Genomic DNA, 20,997 nt, shown 5'->3' on the forward strand with positions numbered 1-20,997 from the left:
TCATGTAGAAATAGGATATCTCTAATAAAGTATCAAATAGAATTTCCTCTAGGGTTAGCTCTAAGGGAGGCAATGGTTCTTGATTCATACTCTCTTCAATGGAAATATTGCTAGCTTGGTCTCCTACAACAAGGTTTCTACTCTGTATAGTCCACATGATCTCAAATACATAAAGAAACAACACTCTTGTAGAACCTTGACATGTTACCTCTTCACTTGCTTCCCAATCCTTAAATTGGAATCACTTCAGGCTGCAATGCTATAGGCATTCACTACAAGAGGTTGTGTGCTCTTGTGACGCTGTTAGCGACGGAAATACACTGGGTGTTTATAACCCCCAGCGTCGCTAAAACTGTCGCTATGAGAGCGTCGCTATAACCGTCACTATGACCGTCGCTATATGCGTCGCTATATAGAGACGCTCATAGCAACGGTCATAGCGACGGTTATAGCGATGTTTACACAGAATTCTATAGCGACGCTACAGAGCCATAAATAGCGACGTTTATAGCGACGCCCGAGAGAAATTTTTTTTTGCTGACAAGACATTGAATGCCCTGCCACACATCAACCATATTGTACTTGATTCACTTTTTAAAAAAAGTACAAGGGTAGATAATAGACCCAAAACAGTCACCCACAAGACGCATTGTTTGCAAAATTGACAAGCATAAAATTGACAATTGTACACATCATAGGCAAAATGAATTGATTGGCAAATGTAATAATGACAATTGTACAACATTATAGGCATAAAGAATTGATTGGCAAAATGAACTGCGGTGACAAATGTAATAATATACATGGTTCAAAAAGACGTATAAAATCCGTCTCATGATACATAAGCTATGAGAAACCCTAAACTAATGCTATCTAGCTACGGCTAAACTGACGTCGTCTAGTCAGACGTCTCATCGCGTCCAAGCGGCGTATCTGTCGGATTCTACAAAAAAAGACAATAAGACAGCTTTCAGTAAGTATAAACATATAACGACATTTATTAAAAAATACAAAAAATAGAAAAGAGTAAACCCTAATACTAACCATGCCGCCGCGAGAACTGAGAATGTCCATCAGGGCGTTTAAGCCCTTCCTTCCTGCGTACTCGCGCTCGTACGGTGTGGGATCACGTCCTGTCATCGACCACTGTCAAAACATACAAAGAATTCATTATGTTAGAATTAAAAAACTCATAAACCCTAAACTATCGAACATAAAGAGCAATGCGAAAACACTTACAAAATCGGCCTCAAATGATGCCCATCCACCGCTCCCCAAGTGGTGCGAGCTCCCTGCCTCTACTCGCGCTCTGGTTGCATCCTTTTGTTGCTTCCACTTGTCGAGATTCTCGCGCGCTGCTTTCTTCGCATTCTTCCAATCTTCTTTGGCCAGCCAATCTGGCCTGTTCCACCCATGCTTGATTGCTTTTTGCATTTCGGAACGCTTTTGTTTGCAGTATTCGCGCATTCGAATCTTCATCAGGTCTTCATTGAAGCGCTGATCCCATGTTGGAACGGGAAACTCATCATGAAGTATACTGATGACTCTGTTTTTTAAATCACTTGGTACTTCACTCCATTTGTTTAGTATGTAGTGTCTAAACAGCTGAGAGCAAAGACCACGCATGCGCAAGATCACCTTCTTGCCGTCATCATCCATGATGATGCCGCCGATGAAGTCGACGGAGTAAGGCAAGCCCTCTGGCCGGTGACGCGTGAACCTGGGTGTCCCGACAGGGGTCTCTAGCGGCGTGTCGATGGGGATACGGACGTCAGATGTCTCCACCGAGGTCTGGGCCCCGAAGCGAGGAGTGTTGAGTGGGGTGGCCCCTGGCGGAGTAGGTAGAGGTGTATAGCTGCTGGGAACAGTCAGCCGTGAAAAACCTGGCATAGATGGCGATGCTGTGGTTGGTGTGGGGGCAGGCAAAGAAGGGGAGGGTAAAGAGCCTCATCGAACACGAGGCGGTGTGGAGGCATCGGTGGTGGAATCCCCACAACAACCGCCACCGCCACCACTAGAGCGCCGGTGTCTAGACGAGTGTGAAGCTCGTCTCGTCGACGCCAAAGATTTGGAGCGCGTCAAATGCTCCGAAATAGAGGGAGATGCGGATGGAGTAGGAACGCGCGATGATGCGCTAGAGCGATGACGCTCCACGTACCACTGTCTCTGCTGCGGTGACAAAGAAGAAAGAAACTCCTCATCATCCATACCTGCATTAAACACAGGAATATTTAAACTTAATATTGAATGAATAGAGTAGACAATGATGCAAAGACCATTAAATACAATGACGTAATCACGCATATAAATACAATGATGCAATGAATTGAGTGATAGAAGAGGCAAGTCGAAAACTCAAAATTTTCAATCAAAAGATGTGAGCGCGAGTAGAAAAGAGCGTTATACACCATGGAAGGTACTTAGAGAGCCAGAGCTTTTACAACACGGAGCAAAATTGTTCAAATACAATATTTGTGGCTTTAAGAGATCTCTCTCTCATCCTCGCATAACTCAGCATAACTTCCTATATCTATATAGAGCTCTCCGTTTAAACACATATCCTCTGTTTCATTTTGTAGCTCCTCTGCATGCACCCCATATAGAGTAGTAGCGTCTTGATGGTCGTCTGGCACCACCGTAGCTGCTTCTGGTTGAGCATCTTCTCTGATCTCCTCCATTGATGCCGTTGTGATTGGCACATGGTAGCCTTCATACGTCCTTGCACTACGAGGGGCTACCTCTATGACATACCACCAGTTTGATGTAGACTTTGTAGGATGAAATATTACCTGCCAGAGCCACATAACTTACATGAGAGCTTTCAAGCACATAACTTGTAAAAGGGGGATGTTAACTATTTACATACTTACTTGTTCACAATGCTCGGGTAGTACAAAAGTGTCTCTTAGGTCAGTCCATTTCTTAGTAGAATCCACCTCAAGAACACCAGACTCTCCTCTACGCACAGTAGCGTGCCGAAGTAAGTGAGTTTCGCCACCACAAGATCTGCATCAGAGGAACGTCGTCGACTAGATTGTTCAAATTTTGCCATGATTCCACAATCTTGAGTAAAACGCTTTTTGTCGATTCTTGAGTAAAACCCTAAAATGTTGACCTTTACACCATGCTGCTGTGTATGACTTATACTACAACGAACAAAGATTATGAGTGGCCCTTCAAACGTTTAGAAATAAAGTCACTAGCTAGTCGTACATTGCAAACTTACCTTGGTCGCGCAACCCCGAGAGTACTCCCACTCTTCCTCAGTCACTTGTCACCGCATTGTAGTGCGCTTTTCAATTGGTTGTGCAACCATCTTAAGCTCATGAAGGTTGGTAGGCTCTCCGGAACCGTCGGATAGTGCATCGGTGGTCGTCTTCCCCGTCTCCACTCGATTCATGCCCTTTGTCGCTCTTGGTTTGCATCCTCATATTGTGAAATCCACTTTTTCATCACTAGATTGTGAAGCATGCAAAATCGGTTGATTTTAGCCTCTAGATCTTCCGTCATCTTCTTCTCAACACCGAGATTGCACATGACAATCCCAGATATGCGCTCATCATCTATGGTTCTCCATAGCGTGTCCCGGGCTTTATCAAATCCGTCTAGCCACTCTCCAATGTACACTACGGACTCTGATACCAACCAACCTTCTGCCATGCTACCCTCCGGACGTGCCTTTTGACGCACATATCCCTTAAGAGTTTTCATGAAACGTTCAAAGAAGAACATCCATTTGGAATGAACTGTGCCAGCTATTTCCACCTCATCAACTATGTGAACAAGAAGATGCACCTGAATGGTTAGCATGGTAGTAGGAAAATGTTTCTCAAACATGCACACAAGCTCCACAGCATTTAGTTTGGCGAATGGTATGGAGTCTACGTTGATCTCCTTTTGTGAGATCCATTGCACCAGCTTTGCAAGTTTGTAGATTGTGTTACGGATGTCGAGAGACAAACATCCCTCAATGGCAACCGGTAAAATAAATTGTAAAGTATGTGCAACAATGATATTAAAGTCCACATTTTATGCAATGATATTAAAGTCCACTATGAACGTACCTGACACATTTTATGCCAATCGTGTGACTTCAAACCGGTAAGCTTTCCTTCTTTAGTAAAACACATTCGGAGCGAGTGCATTACGCCAGTGGGGGTCCGCAAAGATCGAATGGTCTCTTTTACTTTGCGTTCTTTGGCTCCTGTGAAAATCCATGGTGCTTTGGGAGTTTTATCGATCCATCAGACGCTGTTTGCGGCCAATATTGCTCCATACGATCCACATTTCTAAGGTCAACTCTGGATCCCAAAGTATCTTTCTTACCGGTCAGATGGTCCCATAGTAGATTACACACATTCTTGAATATGTGCATTGGATCGAGCAAGTGATTGATCATGAGTCGGGGCCAGTATGGTAACTCGTACCATAGAGATAGTCTCTTCATCCCTAGAGGTAATCCGTCATCGCACATCTCCTTCTACTCTAACCATGCTTGTGCAGACATCCTTGGTGGCTCTCTTCCCAAAAAGCCGTCGCTTAACACATGATTCTCTGGAAGATACGCTTGATGACCTTCGTAGATTTGATTCTTCAGTGAGGGCGCCCTACGTGCATTCAGTCTAGGTCCACATGTGACACATGCTCTGTATCCGCTTGTTTTAAGCCCTACATGTATACACATGATAATAGATCAACTATGGGAAAAAACAAGATTTACAGTGTCTGAGTGAGGAGTGTCAATAGATAACCTGAGCATTCTGTTAGCCCGGGATAGTCATGCATGGTCCACATTAGAATGCCTCTGATCAAAGCATTCCGTCGTCCTGTGTGTCGGCTCATATCCACCACCTCTATGCCAATCCACAATTGTTGTAGCTCTTCCAATAGTGGACGAAGATACACATCCATATTCCCCGCTTTATATCGCTCTGGCACAATCACGCTTAGCCATAGGTGCCCCTTCTTCGTAGTCAACCACGCGGGAATGTTGTAGTTGACGATGACAACGGGCCATACACTGTAAGATGTTGATCTTTGACCAAATGGATTTACGCCATCCATAGCCAGGCCTAAGCGCAAATTTTGAGCTTCCCTGGCAAAATCCGACCATGTTCCATCTATATGTTTCCAGTCTGCGCAATCTGTAGGAATTCGTAGCACACCATCCGAAGATTTATTCTCCTCATGCCATGATGCTAGGGCGGCCATGGACTTACATTCGAAGAAATGCTTGATGCGAGGAAGTAGAGGAAAATGTCGTAAAACCTTTTGTGGAATTTTTGTCTCGTGGAGATCTACTCGATATCTTTCGGAATCACATTTCGGACAGTTCTCCATGTCTATGTATTCCCCTCTGAAAAGAATGTAGTCATTAGGACAAGCGTGGATAGAATTGTAATCCATCCCCAAGTTTCGCAAAATGTTTCTTGCTTCATCTCGGGAATCTGGCATCACATTGTCAATTGGTAGTATGTGCTCTTTAAGCAATCTACACAACATAAAAATACGATACAGTCGTGTAAAAATCTATCAGATCATTATACATTTAGAGTTTTATTAAAGTAAACTAATTGTAATAGATCACCTGAAAAGCGCTGTGACGCTAGTGTCACTCCATCCAAACTTTGCGTGCATGTTGAGAAGAACCAGGAGTGCTTTCAATCTAGACATACGTGCTCCATTATACAATGTCGTATCGGCTTCACTTTTCATATCATCATAGATAAGCCTTTCTGAATCCATGATCGTCTCGATCATTTCATCAATCTCGGGCTCAAACATTGCCTCGTTGGGAATGTGCTCTGCATGATCATCCCCCGAGCTGTCAGAGGCTACATCTTGTGGCCTCACATATGTTGCTTGACCAAAGCGCCTGCGAACACGTCTATTGGGTTGCAAGATTGCTGCTTGTTGGCCAGCGTCAGAGTCCGATGAGGTATAATTGGCAACAACTCGATCTATAATAGATGGATCGAACTCACCAAATTGGTGAACGTGTTGCAAAGAAACACGTCTTGTCCGTCGCACAGCATGCTTGCATTGATTACAAGGACATAAGACCCTCGTTGAGAGATAGGTGTTTCGGTTGGACGGTACCATATCCTCGTCACTACTCATAATGAGGATAAAAATCTTATAACATGGACAACAAATTTAATATTCTATTGGCATTCTTCGTCTTATCTCTCTCTCTCTCTCTCTCTCTCTCTCTCTCTCTCTCTCTCTCTCTCTCTCTCTCTCTTTACCTCACATTCTCTAGTCATGTCCAATCCCCGCACACCTCGGTCTAGAGGTGCACGGAGATTAGAACCACCGGGTTATAATCTCCTCTTTATTGGTCAATACCTATATTTGTGGGTACAAGAAATCTACAGACCCACGTCTACATGATACTGCATGTAGTGGACAAAACCCCTTTGCCTCTTCTCTAGCTGTAGCACTTCACAACATCTTAACATCTTTTCACAGTAGATCTTTTCACTGTTCGTCTAACTCTAAACCCTAAACCGTAAGTAATTCTTGCGTGGACTCGATCTAACGTAAATAAGCGTAAATCTAAATAAACGTAAATCTAACTAAAAATAAACCTAAATCTAATTTAACGTAAGTCTACATCTAACCTAATCTTTAACGTCTTTTGGGATAGTTTCCTATGACGTTAAAACTCTCTTCTTCTTGTGTGTGTGTGTGTGTGTGTGTGTGTGTGTGTGTGTGGGTAAACCTAAATAAACCTAAGTCTAATCTAATATAACATAAATCTAAATCTAACGTAAATTATGTTATATTAAAAACAAAGAACTAAACTAACAGGGATTATAAGAACCTTAAAACTGATTTAACACATAATTTTTCACATAACTCGGCAAGACTTGGCATTCTCATCACTAAAGATGTGAGAGTTAACTTCCGGCGGTGACGCTGCCTCATCTCCATCCACATCTGACGACAGCAATTGGCCCTTTAGACCGTTCTTGCTCTTGTTACTAACTTTGAAGTTGCTGTTGAATGACTAGAGGTTGTCTAGATGGTCATTGTGTCGGGGATGTAGTGACTCTTGCCGCCCTGAAGATCCACCTTCTTCCCTATCTTCTGAAGACATTTCACCAGTACTTTTGGATCGACGGAGCCCACCATGAGTGAAGGCAGCAATACCCTATATTCCATTGAGGGCTTTCTTCACCCGCTTCATGCAGGCATCGCAGTCTATGGAGACCTAAATCTAATCTAATATAATGTAAATCTAAATCTAGCATAAATAAACGTAAATCTAATTAAAAATAAACCTAAATCTAATCTAATTTAACTTAAATAAACCTAAATCTAATTTAACGTAAGTCTACATCTAACCTAATCTTTAACGTCTTTTAGGATAGTTTCCTACGACGTTATACCTCTCTTCTTCTTGTGTTTGTGCGCGTGTGTGGATGTGTGTGCCAATAAAAAGAGATAAATGGTATAACCTTTCTATCACCCATGCCAAGTATGATAGATTGGTTATGCCATGTCTTTTAATTTTAATTAGTTTCCTACGACGTTAAATTAGTTTCTCTCTCTTTCTCTCTCAATGTGTGTGCGTTTTTTTGTTTATGAATGTTTTCTCTCTCTTTTCCTGTCTCAATGTGTGCTTTTTTTGTTTATGCATGTTCTCTCTCTCTTTTCCTCTCTCAATGTGTGCGTTTTTTGTTTATGCATGCTCTGTCTCTCTTTTCCTCTCTCAATGTGTGTGTGCATTCTTTGTTGATGTATGTGTGTGTGCGTTTTTGTTTATGTTTGTACTCTCTCTCTCTCTCTCTCTCTCTCTCTCTCTCTCAAAAACACTATGTGTGTGTGTATGTGTGTGTGTGTGAGAGAGAGAGAGAGGGAGAGAGAAAGAGGGGAAGGGAACATGAGAGTGAGGAGAGGGAAGGAGCATACCTGTCTCTCCTTCCTCTCCTCGTGTGTGTGTGTGTGGAGAAGAAAGAGAGAGAGAGAGAGAGAGAGAGAGAGAGGGAGAGCGTTACCTGCTCCTTGCTTGAGGGTGCCGAAAAACTCTGATCTGAGATCTGAGTTTTTGGGCGCTCTCTGTTATTTTTTTAGCCCAGTCGGCGTCGCTATGAGCGTCGCAAATTTACAAAGAAATTTGCGACGCTTATAGCGACGTCGGGATTTTTTTTTTTGAGCGTCGCTGTGTGAGCGTTGCTAATATGAATAGCCTCTTGTAGTGATTGCAATTTTTTCAACAAACACTTAGTGGCTATGAGTTTATAGCCGCTTTGTTAGTCAAAAATCGTTGAATTGACAAAATAAGCACGCTTTGGGCACAAAACCTATTTCATCTTGCAAAATCCTCAAATGAAGTCCAAATTCAAATTTGAAAAGACCACTATGCTCCTTGTGACTAGATCTAGCTATGTTACAATTCTGATTCTAATCTGTGATAGGGAAACATGGATCGTGATTCATGTATCTTAGTTAAAAACTGTGATGAAACTTGACACACAACATGTCTTTAGTACCTTGACACTAGATATCTTCTTTTTGTGTGGTTTGGACTTGATTAGGTATGCTAAAAGCCAAACCCTAGGTTTGACCTTGTGGTTTTTCACTTTGAAGTGTTTTTGACCCTTTTAGTGTGCTTTTTGGATGTTTTTGACAACCTTGCTTTGGGAAGTATTGTTTCTAATGGTCTCTGCTATAGGTTGGAAAAGTCTTTGCCCAAAATCTAAGATAGGAGACATGGATCACGATCCTTGTTTCACCACTTCTCGTCTTGAAATTTGGTGAGCTGATACCTTATGAAATTTGTAGCCTATCCCCAGGTTTTATTTGGATTTGGATCAATTTTTGTTAACCAAAGTTGCATCTTGGGCCTGCTTTGGCAGACTATCTTTTTTTTTTGGCTCTTCTGCTCACTTTTTAAAAACTTTTCTTGGTGTCTCTTCTAGAAAAAGTGTTTGTTTAAGTCTCAACTATGATGAGGTACATGGATTGTGGTCCATGTTTGACGTCCTTTTGACATGGAAACTTGGTCAACTAGAAGTCTAGGCTATTTTGAAGCTATTCCCCAATTTTTTTGTTAATTTATTAAAAAAAATGAAAATTCCTAAATTTTGGTCGATTTGACTAGCGTTTGTTAATTTTTTCAGTTTCCTTGTTTTGAGTGTGATTTTGCTTTCAATTTGACCCTCAATTTTTGTGTCTATTGCTTGAAATTAGCATCTATGAAATGGTCTAAGTTTGTCTGTGGGAGACATGGATCAAGATCCTTGTTTCACCACAAATTTGGATGGAACTTATCAGATTACTTCCTGTCAGTTTTGTGATACCCTTGGGCACCAACTTTTTGTGTTTATATCATCTTTCACGTCTCTACCGTAAAATTTTCTAATTTTTAGAGTTATGGTCTTTTTTCCCCAAATCTAGTTTATAGTCCTTTTTTCCTTGATCGTTTTAGTCCAATTTAAAGGTGGTAGTTTCTACTTACCCTACTCCTATGTGCTGAAAAGAAACTACGAACAAAAACAAACAAAACAATGAAAATTAAAATCAAAATGGATAATGGAGAATTTCTTTTAAAGCATCAAGAAATTTGAAGAATTAAATGATTTTTGTATCTCACTCACAACCCTCTTTGCCCATCAAGGGTAGATCTAGCCGGTCTCTCAACTCTGGACTCTATCAAGCACTAGAAAACATATAGCTATTTTACTGCTAAGGTGTAAATAGAGTGTATATTACCAATTTAGTAATGTATGGAACTATATTTTTAGTCCAATTTGACCTACTATTTTGGTAGTGCTTTGAGGCCTATTTGATATTGTTTTGATTCTATTTTGGTACTATTTTAATAATGTTTTGGTACTACTTGTGTTCCTCCTTGCTAATTGTTCGTTTAGGTAGATAACAGAGTATGCCTATTTTGCAGATGGATTATGCCAAGATCCTCAATGAGTGCCTACAGACCCAAGACCATTATAAATTTGTCAACAACAACATAGCACCAAGACATCTTTAGAAATGGCCAATAAGACCCAAACACTTGTAACAAAAAATGCACCAATGCAGTACCAAAATACTTCCAAATAGCACCAAATGAAGCAAAGAAGAACCAAAAGTACCAAAGATATTAACAACATAGAAACCAAGACATACCCACTAGTACCCTATAAAAACAAAAAAATTGTAACTAGAAATTACCAAAGCAATACTAAAAGAGGTCAAAAGAGCACCAAATAAACAAAAAAGCACCTGGTAGAGTACCAATGATTTTGCCAACATAGCACCCATGAGAAAACAAAATGTATCCTATCTGAGTTCCAAAAAAGTACCAAGGCTAGTACCAAAATAGTCCAAGGGAGTACCAAATGTAAAGAAGAAGCACCAAAAAGCTCTAAGTACCAACTTAGCACCTAGTGTCCAAAAGTGTACCCAAACAATCAAATAAAGTACCAAAACACTATATAAATATTTCAAGAAAGTACCAAAACAATTCAAGAAAGTACTAAAGCTCTAAACTACAAAGTACCAAAGCAGTTTCAAAATAGGTCTTAAGAGTACCAAATGAAGAAAAAAGAATCAAAAGTACCATGGATTTTGCCAACATAGAACCCAAGAAAAATCCAAAAAGTACCGTATAAGACTCAAAATTTAGTAACAAGAAAGTACCAAAATAGTTCAAGAGAGTACCAAATGAAATAAAGAAGCACCATAAAGTATCATGAAAAGTAACTAGACAGTATCTTGTGTTAAGGAAAGTACAAAACTACTTAGGGAAAGAGCCAAAACTTTTAAGAAATTAGAGAAAATTAATGAGACATAGATTAAATGTGGGTATCTTTTCAGTTTTTTCATTTGAGCTTGTTTGAGAAAGTGGTTAGTGTGTTTTTGTTGCCAAGTTTTTGCTCATTGTAAGAGAGTATGGTGGTGAGAGGTGTCCACAACCCTAAGACAATGTGTGTGTGATGCCCATGTTTAGCTTTCACTAAGCATTTGGCTTAGTTTTGTGTAAGCTCCACGATAGCGTTGGTACAGCCAAAGTGTGTCGACCATAGAAGATGGCATGGGCAGGTATGTGCAGGCTAGTAGAAGCATGGCAAAGGGCTGGAGCAGCTAGAAAGATCATGCGATGGCACGTAGGAGCAGATATGTATGACTGATGCGGTTTATAGGCCAAGAAAGGCTCCAAAAGGGGCTAATTTGGGGAGCAAGTGAAGAAGATTCAAGTTGCAATCTTTGGGTCTGAAATGTGGAGCTCCAGTTGCTGAAGAAGCAAGTCTAGACGGCTCATAAAACCGAGCTATAGAGCCCAAGATATTGAAGTTTGAAGGGTGAGAGTGTTGCAGATTCTTGCCGGCGGATAGGCATTTGGGGACACGTGGCCCAAGTAAATGTTAGTGTATAGGCACGTACTATGTGATTTATGGAGTCTACTTGTCCTTTCAAATTGCAAATCAGAGATACAGATTGAAATTTAATGACCAGCTGAAGTTTTGCTGGTGTCTAGGTTGGTGGCCACCTGACCACACGGTAAATCATGCCATCTAGAGTTTTTTGGACCACGATGGAGTTTGAAGAGGTGCTATGTAATGTGTGGAGCTAGCAAAAGTTCACTGCACGTCAAACGGAGCTTGGAGAAGGAAGTTATAGCAGTCAGAAAGTTGAGTGCATTTGCCCGAAGTTGGCTACAAATGATGTTTTTTGCGGCCTCAGTTCGGGGTCTTGGGGAATCTTGAGGTGCAAAAAAGTTGGATGAGTGAGTTTGAAGCCAATCATGTGAGTTTGTGACCGGGTTTTACGGCTTGGTAATTGGATCGGCGGGTGGAAACTGGCCAGCAGTGCAAATTGGGGAAGCAGAGATGGATTTTTTTAAAGCTTTTAGGGGGTTTTTTATAAAAGTTAAAATTTTTCAAAGCTTGGTGGGTTAGTGGCTGCCATGTGGCAGGGGAATAATCCCCTATGCAATGGATTGTGGCCAGATGGTAGGCTATATGACCCGAGTCATGAGGCCATTGTAGAGTACGGAGGCAAGTGGGAGCTTTCGCGATGCCTAGCTATGGCACACACCTCTAGGCGATGTGTGGGCGGTGCCGGTGGCGTACCATGGCGATTTTAGGTGGCGCAGTGAGTGTGCCCCACTGGGCGGTGCTGGTTGATGGCGCTATTGGCAAGCTAGAATGGATGATGATGTGGTAGCCCATTAGGGGTTCGGTTCATGTTTTGAAGGCAAGGGTTCCCCCCCCAATAGCGATGTCACTAATGCCTAGGTGGGGGGTCCCGCACCAGTGGCAGTAGAAAGGGAAATGGAGGGAAAGCCCGAGTCCGGTCAAAGAGCAATCAGGGACAAAACAAGGGGCCTATCCCACAGTGGTGCCAGTGGAGCAAAAGGGAGAGAGAGAGAAGTCACAAAGCCGATCAAAGGGGCATTACCATGGTGGAAAGAGAGGTAGAGAGAGAGAGAGAGAGAGAGAAAGAGGCCAGATAATGCAAGGGTAAAGTCGGGCAGCCGAATCAGACGGACAAAGGACCAAGGGGTGTGCATCATGTAATGGTTGCCAAAAGTGGACAATGCCAAGTGCTAGCAATGCAAGAGAATTCTAAAAAGAGGTCAAAGAGAATTGCACAAGCTAGAGAGCTCAACCGTTTTTGTTTTTTGGGTTAAGTTCCCCCTATGAAAGAATGTATATGTGAATTTTTTTGGGCTTTTTTCCATAGGAGATTTTTCCCAGAGGTCTTTTTGGGAAGCCAATGGGGCTCTTTGCTTGTCGAAGTTTTTACCGAGGTTTGTGCCGGCAGAGTGCTAGTTGTACATGATTGTATATCCAAGAAGACCATTCATTGTTCCCTCCTTGGCATCATTCCCCCTTCGACCGTCTCTTATCTTCTTGTGTGCATGTGGTTCCGGGCGTGTGTCGGCGTGTGTGCCACCCCGAGGTTTGTCGTGTGGAAGGATGTGAATTGAGCACGGCGGAGTGATTGAGTCTGTCTCGTGCATTGCAAGGCATGTGTTTGGCTGGTTGTGTGCAAGTGGTGGTTTGCTTGCGGGTAGTGTTCAGTTTTGAAGGTGAACTCAAGTGGATTGGGGTGTTGTGTATACCCTAGGCTATAGTGTGGCATTGTGTTGAATGCTAGATGTGTTCCCTTTTCCCCCTCTCCAGCGTCATAACAAACCATCTCCATTTCCAAGTCACAAAGAAGGTATCACACAAGTTCCATTCCTCTCTCTTTCCATTTTCTCTAGCTCTCTCTTGCTCTGTTTGGTGTTGGTCTTGGTGTGATATTGTTTCAGTGTGTTTTTGTCGTTCCTCTTCTTGGTCGTGACAAAATCTCTCTTACGTCCTAGTTCGCATCCCATAACTAGGTGGTGCCCCTTTGTTGGAACTAGGGTGGTATGAAAACACACACAACTTAGAGAAGAAGAAGCAAGCTGAAGGCACACAAAAGAGAATGGAAATATAAGATAGCCCTAGAGTGATGGGCATATATACAATGCACAAGGGAAAAAAACCTCCTAGCAAGGGAAAAAATGCCCAGGCGGTCCTAAGTGTGTTCACACACATCACTACCATATGTATATGGTAAAAAACTCCCCCTAGGAGTGATGTGGTGAATGAGAGCTGGCACAATCAGTCCACAATGGAGAGTAATCCCAAAGCTTTGCGGAAAGCTTTGAAATTCTCATAAGACAATGCCTTTGTAAAAAGATATGCAAGGTTGTCCTGTGTTGGCACATAAGCCAAGGCGATCTCTCCTGCTGAGAGACTCTCTCAGACATAGTGGTAATGCACCTCAATGTGCGTTTTGCAAGCATGAAAAGCTCAATTTCTTGTAACTACCTATGCACTCAGATTGTTAGTGTTGGCATTGTCATGTCCAACACACAAATAAGCCATAAGGCTTCTCGGCTATACACAGTCAACCATAGCTGTGAAGATTTCCATGTCCTCAGCCTCACAACTGGAAGTGGCCACAAAAGGATGCTTGTTTCTCAACCATGATATGCATGAGCTACCAAGCATGAAACAAAAACCACTTATGGACACTCGTGTGTCAAAATAACCAGCCCAATATGAGTCCAAAAAAGCATGTAAATCTGGCGCCAATCATCACCCCTTGGGATAAAACACCCAAGATGTAAAGTGCCACTCAAGTAGCAAACAGTCCTCTTGACAACCTGCCAATGCTTAGACCTTGGGCTATGTATGAATCTCCTGACTTGTGAGATTGCAAAGTGAATATCCGGTCTCGTGTTGCATACATAAATGAGGCAGCCAACAACAATTTGGTAAAGAGTGACATTGGGAGGATCACCAAAATCACGAAGACTCAATTTCAAACATGTTTCTATGGGATTGGCAATAGGTTTGTAATCTTCAAGTCCAAACGTACATAACAATGTCTCTATGTAACTTTTTTGTCACAAGGCAATACCACCATCACATGCAACAACCCCAAATCTACATAGAAAAGCACAATGAGAAGTACATCACCCTCACGCTTTACATACAATGTGCTTTTTGTTGGTGGACCGTTCCAAAAGCCTAGTTTGACCAAATGAGCATCATATTTCTCATGCCAAGCACGAAGTCAGTTTGATGTGCATTGGGAGTAGTATATACTCCCATCTTATCATCTTAAAATCCCCCCATTGCCATGGAGTTGTGTCTTTTGTGTTATTTCTCCATTGTAACCATGTGATGGGCTTCAAAAAATCCTTTTCAGTTGGCCATTTTTAAGATAGGCACAACAAAGGATATATATGGGATCATGAAGGAGTTAATAATAGTCACTTTGATGTGGAATGGAAGTAGAGTATAGTCCCATCTTCTCAACTTTCTATTAATTTTTTGCAGGACCCACTCAAATATTTGCCTACCTGAAATGTCCACCCCTTAGTGGTGCACTGAGGTATTTGAACAGTTTGCCTTTGAAATAATCTTCCCAACCATCTAGAGAGGTCAACTTAACTATTTTTAGTGAGTGAAGCCAATATTAAATTTTTGATGTTACACTTAGAGCATGCTTTAGTGGAAAATATTTGGAGCATCTAGGAGTTGGCTTTTATGAGGAATAGAGAATCATCATCAAATAATAGTAGAAAAAATTTGGAGCATCTAGAAATTGACTTTCATGAAGAATAGAGAATCATCATCAAATAATTTTTCAAAAATTGTTTGTCCCCTAGTCCTGGGGAGGTCACCTAAGAAAAATGTAACCTATCACGTGAGTTGAACAAAAAGGTATTTAAAGTTCTTGAAACTTACAGAAACATATGTACAAAAGGATGTTATTTTTTCAAATTTTAAAAAACTTACAGATCTTAAAAGAAAAGGGTACATAATATTCCTAACAAAATTTACAGATAAGGGGTTTTATAAACATGTCTTGAATGCATGTGATACCTAACAAAATTTATAGATAAGGGGTTTTATAAACATATCCTGAATGCACGAGACATAGTGCCCGAGCCCCTAGTAGAGAGAGTCCTTGAATCTCCCCCTTTTGCAACATTGTCCTTGAGCGTAGACACAAATGGATGTGAGCCAATTGAAAAGAGTAGTATGGCAAGGTGGAAACCTTGCTTGATTGATCTTTTTACTTCAAAAATTTATTCTCTCTATTGTTAAAGAGAAGGTCAAAACAACTACACACGCCTAGGGATCACAAACCATCTGGGTCCAAATCCTGTTTCTTTTACGATACCTTTGATGTATGACAATGAGATTCTATGATAGGACTTGTCTAGGTCAAGTTGAAGGAGAATGCATTCTTGTTTGGCGAATATTCATACTTGATGCCAATCATTGTTGCCAGGATGTTGCCATAATTTGATCTTCCTTTGATGAGTCCACATCGATGGTGGGTGATCACTTTGTCTAGGATTGAAGCAAGCCGAAGGATTATAACCTTGACAATAATCTTGTAAGCTACAATCATTAATGAAGTTTTCCACTAGTCCTTGAAGGGAGAGTCGTAGACAAATTTGGGAATAGGCTTGATCAACCCTTTTTTTATGCTAGCATTCATCTATCCTACTAGCAAAGCCTTGTTTGCCACCTAAGTAATCTAGATTTTGACATCCTCCAAAACGTTTTAAAATATTTAGTTGTTAGTCCATCCCACCTAGGGGACTCCCCATTGCCTTCTTGTAGTGGAATGAGCTGAATGCGTTCAGACAACTATTCATGGTTGGTAGTTAGAGTTAGTTCATATTAGACAAAGACTTCATATTAGACATCAGTGTACTGAAAGACAAAACTAGAACTAGAAAAATGAAGACATTGAAAAGAAAACTGGAACTGGATTTGTATTATTTAGTATCCAAAAGCATACAATTTGAGTTAGCTCTCAAGAGCTTTTAGTTTAATGAAAGTATGAAGTACAACAAACAGTGCTCTAGATAAAAACATAAAGCTTAGAGTTGGGATTGTTAAGTATGGAGCCTGATTTACACCTTGTAACTTTTTGTGGTAAAAATGCACATTTGTAAGGCCCCCATTATGAGGAGAAGCCATCGTGAGTGAGAAAAATCACTCACCAGAAACCAAAATTTTCACGCCCACTCTTGAGCCCAAGAAACAAGAATATTCCTTTTCACTAGAATATATCGCCAGAATATTCCTTTTCGCTGGAATATTATGGCTGGACGGCGGCCAAAAAGTGGTCGAAAAACGATTGGTCAGTTGGCCAGTTGGTCGGTGGTCGGTAGTCAATGACCCGTGGCCGATGGTCAAAAGTCAATGGCTGGTGGCCGAATTCAAAAGCGGGCTTGTCTTCTCAAGGGCAGCCAGAGATGGGCGGATTGGAGGGTGCGATTTGGACTTATCTACACAAGGATGGAGCAAGTTACACACAAAGTCAGTTCTTGAATGTTGGAACTGCGGCAAGAAGGGCCACGTCAAGAAGGATTGCTGGTCCAAGAAGAAGAAGGAAAACGAGTCTCAAGACAACAAGCCAACGTCGGAGGCCAATGAGGCAGGTAAAGTAGAGCAAGATGCTCTAATTCTCTCGTTAGACAATGTGTCTAATTCCTAGATAGTAGATTCCGGGGCTTCATTCCATGCGACACCACACATGCAACATTTCCAAGATTACACCAAAGGTAATTTTTTAGTATGTATACTTAGGAGATGATGAAGCTTGTGAAATTGTCAGCAAAGGTATAGTTTACGTCAAAACTGCTAACGAAAATGAATGGAAGCTTAAAGATGTGAAGCATGTTCATTCTCTTCGCAAAAATTTGATCTCTATACGCCAATTGGACGATGAAGGCCACAACATTGCATTTAGAAGGAAATGGTGAAAGATCTCAAAGGGATCTTTGGTGGTTGCCAAGGGAGAAAAGGTCAGTACACTTTACTTGTGTACTATTAACATGCAATCTTCAACTTGTGCAATCGTTACGGAAGTTGACAGTGCGGTGTGGCACTATCGGCTTGGGCATATGAGTGCCAAATGAATGTAAATCCTTCAAACAAAGAAGCTTCTATGAAGATTTTGTTTATAATAAACAAAAGAGGATAAAATTTCAAACATTAGGAAATGAAAGAAAAAATAAACAAATTGAGTTGGTTCATTCTGATGTTTGGGGTCCTGTAAGTATACCATCACTTGGTGGCTCATTGTATTATGTAACATTCATAGATGATGTGACTAGAAAAACATGGGGTTATGTCATGAAGAATAAAAATCTGATGTGTTTTCTATATTTCAAAGGTGGAAAGCATTTGTGGAGAATGAAACAAATACCAAGGTTAAATGCCGCAAATCCGATAATGGAGGTGAATATTGTAGCCAAGCTTTTGAAAGCTTTTGTGCTAGCAATGGCATTTGGAGGCAAAGGACAACCCCAAGGACACCTCAACAAAATGGGATTCTGGAAAGGATGGCCAGGACAATCATGGAGCGAGCAAAATCATGCAGGCTTACCGCTTGAGGTTTGAGCGGAAGCAGTAAGTACGCTTGTGTATTTAATCAATCAGTCACAGTCAACGGCATTGGATGGGGGAGTTCTAGAGGAGGCATGGACACGTAAACCGGTGAATTATTCATTTCTCAAAGTGTTTGGGTGTGAGGCTTTCTTGCACATAGATAGAAGCCTAAGATCAAAGCTAGATGCAAAGTCTAAAAAGTGTTTCTTCATTGGCTATGGAGACGGTCACTTTGGGTATTACCTATGGGATCCTGAAGATGGTAAAATCTTTCGTAGTAGGGATGTAATTTTTAAAACAACAAAATATGTACAAAGATTACTTGGAAAGAAAACAAACAAAAGAAACAGGTAATGAGTACATGGAGCTTGAGGACGGTGAAGACTCAAGGATAAAAACAGTGACAATGTGCAACAATGTCAACCAAATGAGGAGCCTCAACCTATGTCCCGAAGATCTACAAAAGCAAGTAGACCTCCAGAAAGGTTTGTTCCTTCCTTCAACCATCTCTTGATTTCAGATTCTGGAGAGCCAGAATCATACGCAGAAGCTATACATCACGAATCCAAAGAAGAATGGATGAAGAGCATGCAAGTGGAAATGGACTCACTACATCGACCAAACACGGGAGTTGGTTGAGTTGCCTAAATGTAAGCGGGCACTTCAAAACAAATGGGTGTATAGACTGAAGGAGGAAAAAGGTGGTAAGAAAAGGTACAAGTCTAGGCTTGTGGTAAAAGGGTTTTCTTAAAAGAAAGGTATTGACTTCAATGAAATATTTTCTCTTGTTATACAAATGAACTCAATTAGGCTTATCTTAAGCCTTGTGGCTACTCATGATCTAAATCTTAAGCAAATGGATATAAATACAGCATTCCCTCACGGTGACTTAGAGGAGGAAATTTACATGCTTCAACCAAAGGGCTATGAAGTAAAAGGTAAGGAGAAAATGGTTTGCTGATTAAAGAAGAGCTCGTATGGTTTAAAGCAAGCATCAAGAAAATGGTACCTAAAGCTGGATCATGGATTCACAAGATGCAACTCGGATCACTGCGTCTACACGAAGAATTTGGGAGATGGGAAGTTCATCATCCTAATGTTGTATGTTGATGACATGTTGATTGCAAGTCCTAACATGCAGGACATCAAAGACCTAAAAGAGGAGATATCTAAATCTTTGTCAATGAAATATTTAGGTGCTGCAAAGAGGATACATGGTCTGAAAATATCAAGGGACGGGACAAAGAAGACAATAAAGCTATCTCAAAAGGATTACATCAAGAAGGTACTAGAAAGGTTTGCAATGAAAAATGCAAAAATGGTTTCTACACCTTTGGATGGTCACTTTAAACTAACCAAGGATATGTGTCCAAAGACACAAGAGGAGAGAGCCTATATGTCTAAAGTTCCATATACTGTAGCGGTAGGTTCTCTTATGTTTGCTATGGTTTGGACAAGGCCAGACATTGCACATGCAGTGGGAGTTGTAAGTAGATTCAGTGACAACCCAGGTAAAAAGCACTGGCAAACTGTGAAGTGGATACTTAGGTATCTAAAAGGGACAACAACAAATGCTTTGTATTTCGGAGGAACTCATATTTTTCTAGAAGAATATGCTGATGCAGATATGGCAGGTGACAAAGATACTCGAAGGAGCACTACTGGCTATGTCTTCACGGTTCGAGGCACAACAGTAAGGTGGGCTTCAAAGCTGCAGAAAGTGGTCTCACTTTCTATGATGGAAGCAGAGTATGTAAAAATGACGGAGGCAAGCAAAGAAATTCTGTGGCTTTACACATTCTTAGAAGAGCTTGGATTCAAACGAGACAATTGTGTCTTGTACAGTGATAGCCAAAGCGTTATCCATCTTGCAAAGAACTCAGCCTTTCATTCAAGGACAAAGAACACTGAGGTGAAATATCATTTCATACGCACTCTTTTGGAAGAGGGACAGCTAAAGCCAGGAAAGGTGCATACAAGTGAAAATGGGAACCAAACGCATGTCTCGTGAACGCAAGGATCATGGGGGTGGAATAAAGCTAAGAGTTGGTAGCAAGTAACCTCTGAGAGATGGCAAGCACAAGAAAGGATTGTACCGAAAATTGTTGCAGGGAAACTATTATGGCTCGTAGTGCCTAGTTTCCAGCAGGCTAGCGATAAACGTCACAGTAGGTCAATGTTCTTCCACAAGCACAACCTTTTGAGTCTTCCTTAGTCATCGAGACTCAGATCTTCCTCAATCACCGAGACTTAGACCTAGACTAAAAATAGTATAGGTCATGTGTATTACTTTTCACTATAATAGCATTAAAAAAGAATTAAAATGAATAGAACTCTATTTTGAACGTAGCAATTAATAAAAGCACTACTACAAACGCTGCTACAAGGAGGTGATGTGCAGGAAAAACGATGTGGTTGGTCTGCCTATCTTGCAGTGCTAGACTACAGGTAATCGAAAAGGTCAACATGGTATCATAGCAAAACCGACAGTCATCAGCTTTTGTGGCTTGAACGCGGACTTCCTTGGCTTCTCTGGTTATATCTTGCCCTTAATGGCGGCAGATGGTGACTCTCTAGCGGAGCGATATAGTAGCACCCACAACCCTACGAGTCCCCAAGGAGTGAAGGGCCTGCTTTGATCAAGCCTTTGGCAATTCATATTTTTTTATTTAGAGGTTTTCTGAACATTGGTGGTTACCATCGCCTGCAGTTCTGCTGTGGCTTTGACTAATTGTTGACTTGCGGCTATGGCGGCTATTCCATGCTTGCTATAATAGCTCTTGGTCATCAGCAAGCGATTGCAAGCCGAACATTAGCAGAGGTACCTTCTCTGGATTTCTCTCATCCATCCTACGTAAGTCCATAGGACTGCAAGAGAAAGGCCTTCCCTAGCATGTCTCGGTAGTACTCTTAAGCAAGTTGCAAAAAAAGAACCCTGTCTATAATAAGGCTATGTCTAATTATAGACACTATTTTACCTGGCTAATGACAGCTGAAATGATTCATAGAGTGCCAACGAAGTTTCTCTGCTATGTCTAATTATGGCGCAATGTTACACGGATTTTCTTTTGCCTTTTCCAGGTCCAAA

General features: G+C 41.2%; 1 long non-coding RNA gene across 1 annotated transcript; it reads right to left on the reverse strand.

Annotated features, from left to right (window-relative positions):
* Positions 1-786: 786 nt before the first annotated feature.
* On the reverse strand, positions 787-1,312 carry LOC147447109 (uncharacterized). The gene is made up of 3 exons (XR_015189712.1): positions 1,240-1,312; positions 1,045-1,146; positions 787-943 (listed from the first exon to the last, which is right to left on the reverse strand). It is a non-coding gene; the product is annotated as an uncharacterized LOC147447109 (long non-coding RNA).
* Between the last annotated feature and the right edge of the window lie 19,685 nt (positions 1,313-20,997).

Source organism: Adiantum capillus-veneris, chromosome 11, assembly GCF_014529385.1.
Source record: "Adiantum capillus-veneris isolate H3 chromosome 11, ASM1452938v2, whole genome shotgun sequence".
Classification (NCBI taxonomy): Eukaryota; Viridiplantae; Streptophyta; class Polypodiopsida; order Polypodiales; family Pteridaceae; genus Adiantum; species Adiantum capillus-veneris.